Below are 5,774 nucleotides of genomic sequence, written 5' to 3' on the forward strand. Positions count from 1 at the left end.
ATATTTATCAAAAGAAATTTTAAAAAGATATTTTCTTTTCGCTATTTTTAGTCCACTTTAATAATGAATACCACTTTATATTTTTCAGTAGCTCATGAATTTTTACCTTTGTGTTAATCCTCATGGCTAAGTTGATGAACCTGATTACAAATAAGCAAATTTTAAATGAACAGAGATATCATTTAGGAATACTAATAACTAACATTCATTGTCTGTTTGCTAAAGTCAGCTCTCTACAGGCAATTTCTCATTTAATTTTCACAACTATCCTAAGACTCAGCTGCTATTGTCACCTCATCTTACATACAAAAAAGTTTAGATATGTAAAAGGCAGTAAGAGCTTTGCTTAACTACAAAGGTAGACCGTGACAGTCAGGATCTGAACCATTGAAGCTGACTCAAGACCACACCATTCTGAATGGATGGGCTAACTGTATCTCACCTGTTCATGCCTATTTTTCAGTATGTCCTTTTTGAAATAGCTATGTCATCTTGAATTCTGCCTTAAGTCTTTTCTCATTTTCTCAATTCTGTTCAAGCATCATTTAACTTTATAATTATGCAGGTCGACACCTGTCTGAATGATACACTGACTCATACATTTAGTTGAAAGGTTGAAACCAAATTGACTTTTAAAAATACCATAGGAATCTAATTGAAAAATTTCATGAATCATCTTAATGAGAAAACGGCACCAGAATATCAAGCACAGAGAACCTCAGACAATGGCTTTCTGAAAAGTGCTAATCAGCTACCTATTCACCTTGAGTGAAACTGCCTCTCTAGCAAGACACTGTGACAGCAGTGATTACTGAAGCGCTGGATGTGGGAACCACTGCGATGGCTATTGAAGAACTGCTCCTTATTCTTTTCTTCTGCTTGAAGCTGATTTGTCTATTTAGTACTGAGGTGACCAGTATTCTTTCCAGTACTGGGTACATGACAACGTTGATTTTGTTATTTGCTAGTTCTTGCTTTTTTTCTTTCTTTTCTTTTCAGCTGTCATGCATTTCCTTCCTTAGTTTGTTCCAAGGTTAGGTTATCTATTAGGGCTTTCCTGGTGGCTCAGATGGTAAAGAATCTGCCTGCAAGGCAAGAAACCCAGGTTCAGTCCTTGGGTTGGGAAGATCCCCTGGAGAAGGAAATAGCAACCCATTCCAGAATTCTTGCCTGGAGAGTTCCATGGACAGAGGACCTTGGCGGGCTACACTCCATGGGGCTGCAAAGCATCAGACACGACTGAGCAACTAACACTCACTCACTAGGGTATCTGTTACAGTTGTTTGCCCAGAGCCCACAGCTCAAACCCACAGTTGAAAGTATGTTCTGTGGGTCTTTTAAACCCCTTTTTACTGAAATCCCTTCTGCCTCGTGAAATTTAAACCTTATAACATATTGCTGTGATTTATTCTTTATAAATTTACATTTTGCTTTAGTTATAAACTTAACTTCATACATTTTGACCCAGTAAGATGTTATGGGGAGGGAGGTGGGAGGGGGGTTCATGTTTGGGAATGCATGTAAGAATTAAAGATTTTAAAATTTAAAAAATAAAAAACTAAAAATTGAAAAAAAAAATGCTATTAAGCTTTAAAAAAAAAAAAAAAAGTGAACCCACTTGGAATGTTTTTGTTAAGTAGGGTCCCTAAGTCACATAGTCAATACTCAAGTGGTCAGTTCAGACAGTTCATCAAAACTGCTGTCTGGACACCATGTTCTCCTAAGGCCTTAATGCTGTGCTGTTGCCATACACCTTGGGTGTCACGAGCAGCACACTTACACCGTAGCCTTCTTTTCTCTTGTTTTTCTCTAACACAGAAACCATTTTCTCCATTAGTATTTTGAGAAACTCAAAGTCTACTCCCAAGTAGTATAAAATATTTTTTCTTTTTTTTTACCATCCTGGATCTCACCAAACCCACAGAGACCCCTGTACAGTGGCCCCAGTGTCCACATCCCAGGGAAGGACTGGCTATATAAGTTTTGGAGTCTCGTGCAAAATGAAAATGCAGGGCTCTTTGTTCAATAAAGCAGAAAAAAGGGCTAAGGTATTAAAATATAAAGCTTTTTCTTCCTTCCATAGTCTCTCAGAATGTCATGATGTTTTTAATTGGCTATTTAATGTCATTTAAAGTAAATGCAAATTTAAAATTTTAAGTTATTTGCATGACTCTTACCATTCACCTTTATATTATGCAATGCCTGTTTAAGGTGCAAATATCGGAGCATTTACCTTCTACGTGAAATCACTGAAATAATATAATTCATATTTAATGGCACAGCTTCTGAGAATGCTTCTGAGGCATTGCGAGTCAGACTCAGGAAGGCTGGGAGGAGGAAGAGAAGCTTCATCCAGCATGAAGCAAGCCAAGGGCATGCTCCTTCCAGTACGGGGATGCTTCCAAGGTGAGTGCACACCTCACAGGTGTCCTGGGCCCCCGTCCCGTGACTCAGGGTACACACGCACCTGCTCATGATGGCTGCTGGAAAGATGCACCAGGCTTCAGCTGGGGAGCACCTTGGAGAAGTTCAGACAGGTATTTCTTCTTCCTATAGACGTGGTACCCCAACCCATAGTGGATAAGCCACCCTCAGGGTATTGAGATGTCAAAATTAAAAAGCTCCCAGTCCTCAGGTTAGGGGCAGGCTCATCTAATCAAGCCATGCCCTTTGGCTGGCTGCCCACTGAGGTACCATGCCACCACTAGTCCAGGGCATGATGGTCTCCACCATACTCTGCCCCAAGGCTCTGACTGGTGTGAGTGCCCTTCCCCATTCCTACCCATACCTACACTCAGACCCCTGCCAAGGCACTGGATTCTGGAGGCAGTTGCTGCTCAGGGTGGGGAGGGTGAAGCTGGGCAAAGGAGAGGGTGGCCAAGAACCCATCCTGGGGAGTGGGAAGGAGGACTGGGTGTGAGCAGAGGCTCCAAGCCCCTGCACAAGCTCCAATGTCTCACTGACTTCATTTACAAAACAAAAATCCAAAGGTAACGTTATTAATTTCAAGATGGTGACTGCAGGGCTAAGCATTTTATATAAATTTACTTTCTATGAATTATCTCATCTCATCCTTATAACATGGGGGCAGATACAATTTTTAGCTCTAATTTAAGAGATAAGGAACCTGATATAGGAAAGGCAACCTGTCTAAGACCAGGAAATGAAAGAATGGTCTACTGTGATCAGAGTTTATTACAATACTGTATGATCATTTAATACTAGGAAGCCTATAAAGCAGATATATTGCATGTGGAGATCAAACTGGAAAAATGTTTAATTATCTCAGTTGAAGCTGAAAAACATTTGAGATGATTCAACACTCATTCCTTTTTTCAAACTCATCCAAAATAAGGAAATAAAGGATAGTTTACTCAGAGGTTAAAGCGTCTGCCTGCAATGCGGGAGACCCAGGTTCAGTTCCTGGGTTGGGAAGATCTCCTAGAGAAGGAAACGGTATTCTTGCCTGGAAAATCCCATGGACCGAGAAGCCTGGTAGGCTACAGGTCATGGGGTCGCAAAGAGTTGGACACGACTGAGCGACTTCACTTTCACTTTAACAAGATAAACTATTTGTCTCAGATTGACAGGAAAATATTATGCTTAATTTGAAACATTAGATATAATCCTATTGAAACAGGAAATCAAAAGATTCCTGCTATTGCTATTAGTATTTTACATTCTTCTGAAAGCTATACTCAACGCAATAATAAAGGAAATAGAAATATGAGCAGTAAGTTAGGAATGGCAGACAGTTACTATCATTTGCATATAATATGACTGACAAACAGAAAACTCAAGAGAATCAATAAACATGTCAGAACTAGTAGGAGTTAAGTGGCTGAATAAATCAAATTGCTTTTCCATATACCAACAGTAATCAGATAGAAAATCTAACGGGAAAAATTCCAACTATTAAAAGTGACCGTACATATGCAGTAATCTAGAAACTAGTAATCTAGATCTGTAAGTATGCAGGATCTAGAAAAGACCTTCTAAAAAAGACCTTCTAAATATGACTTAGATAGCAAAAGCCATAAATCTTGAGAATAAATAACTGAAATAATTGTTTCTGGGTGGGACAAAAGTATTGTAAAGGTGTTATAATGTTCCCAAGTCTCAGGAAGTCCTGAGAACCAAGAGAGCTGAGGGTTTAATTCCAGTCCCAAGGCTGGCAGGCTCAAGAGCCAGTGTTTCAGGTCCAAGGGAGGCAGGCAGGAGGAATTCTGTCTTACTTGGGGGAGAATCAGCCTTTTTGTTTTATTCAGACCCTTGACTGATTGGATGATGCCCACTCACACTAGAGAAGCAATCTGCTTTACTCAGTCTACTGATTTAAATGTTCAGTTCAGTTCAGTCACTCAGTTGTGTCCGACTCTTTGTGACCCCATGAACCGCAGCACGTCAGGCTTCCTGTCCATCACCAACTCCAGAGTTCACCCCAACCCATGTCCATCGAGTCAATGATGCCATCCAACCATCTCATCCTCTGTCGTCCCCTTCTCCTCCTGCCCTCAATCTTTCCCAGCCTCAGGGTCTTTTCCAATGAGTCAGCTCTTTGTATCAAGTGGCCAAAGTATCAGACTTTTAGCTTCAACATCAATCTCATGCAAAAAAACAAAAAAAAAAACAAAAAAAAAACAAACTCTCCCAGAAACACCCAGAGTATTGTTCAACCAAGTATCTGGGTCTTCCATGACCCAGTCAAGATGACACCAAAAAAAATTAACACTACACCTCTATAAGCTGAGTTTTCTGTTGGTCAGTCATGTTATATGCAAATGATAGTAACTGTCTTTGCCATTCCTGTATTATTGTTCATATTTCTATTTCCTTTATTACTGCATTGACTAGAACTTTCAGAAGAATGTAAAATACTAACAGTGATAGCAGGAACCTTTTGATTGCCTCAGTAACTTTTCCTTTTTCTGTTATCAGTTTGGATAGCCTGTATTTCTCTGCCTTCATGTTTACTCATCCTTTCTTTCTCTGTCTCAAATCTTCTATTATGTCCATGTGATGAATTTTTATTGTAAATGTTATCTATTTCAATCCTGGAGTTTCCATTTGGTTATTTTTCATAGTTTTAACTTTACTGTATGTAATTCCCACTTCTCCCATTATGCTCATCCTTTTCTTTAAACCTTTTAATACATTGGGTTCACCAAAAAGTTCGTTTGGGTTTTTCCATAACATCTTACAGAAAACCCAATACTTATAAGAATTTTTTAAAAGTTCGTATCTATTAACTTAAACATTTGTTTCCATTGACTGCTTTTTCCCCTAGTTAAGGGTCACATTTTCTTGCTTAGCATATATACTTGTTTACTTTATAGCAGATATTATGGATACTTTTTTCTTTTACTTTTTTGTTTTTGTGAGCATATGTACTGTCTTTTTTTTTTAAATTTTTTTTATTTATTTATTTTTTTAATTTTAAAATCTTTAATTCTTACATGCATTCCCAAACATGACCCCCCCTCCCACCTCCCTCCCCACAACATCTCTCTGGGTCATCCCCATGCACCAGCCCCAAGCATGCTGCACCCTACGTCAGACATGGACTGGCGATTCAATTCTTACATGATAGTATACATGTTAGAATTCCCATTCTCCCAAATCATCCCACCCTCTCCCTCTCCCTCTGAGTCCAAAAGTCCGTTATACACATCTGTGTCTTTTTTCCTGACTTGCATACAGGGTCGTCATTGCCATCTTCCTAAATTCCATATATATATGTTAGTATACTGTATTGGTGTTTTTCTTTCTGGCTT

This window comes from Ovis canadensis, chromosome 26, assembly GCF_042477335.2.
Source record: "Ovis canadensis isolate MfBH-ARS-UI-01 breed Bighorn chromosome 26, ARS-UI_OviCan_v2, whole genome shotgun sequence".
Taxonomy (NCBI): Eukaryota; Metazoa; Chordata; class Mammalia; order Artiodactyla; family Bovidae; genus Ovis; species Ovis canadensis.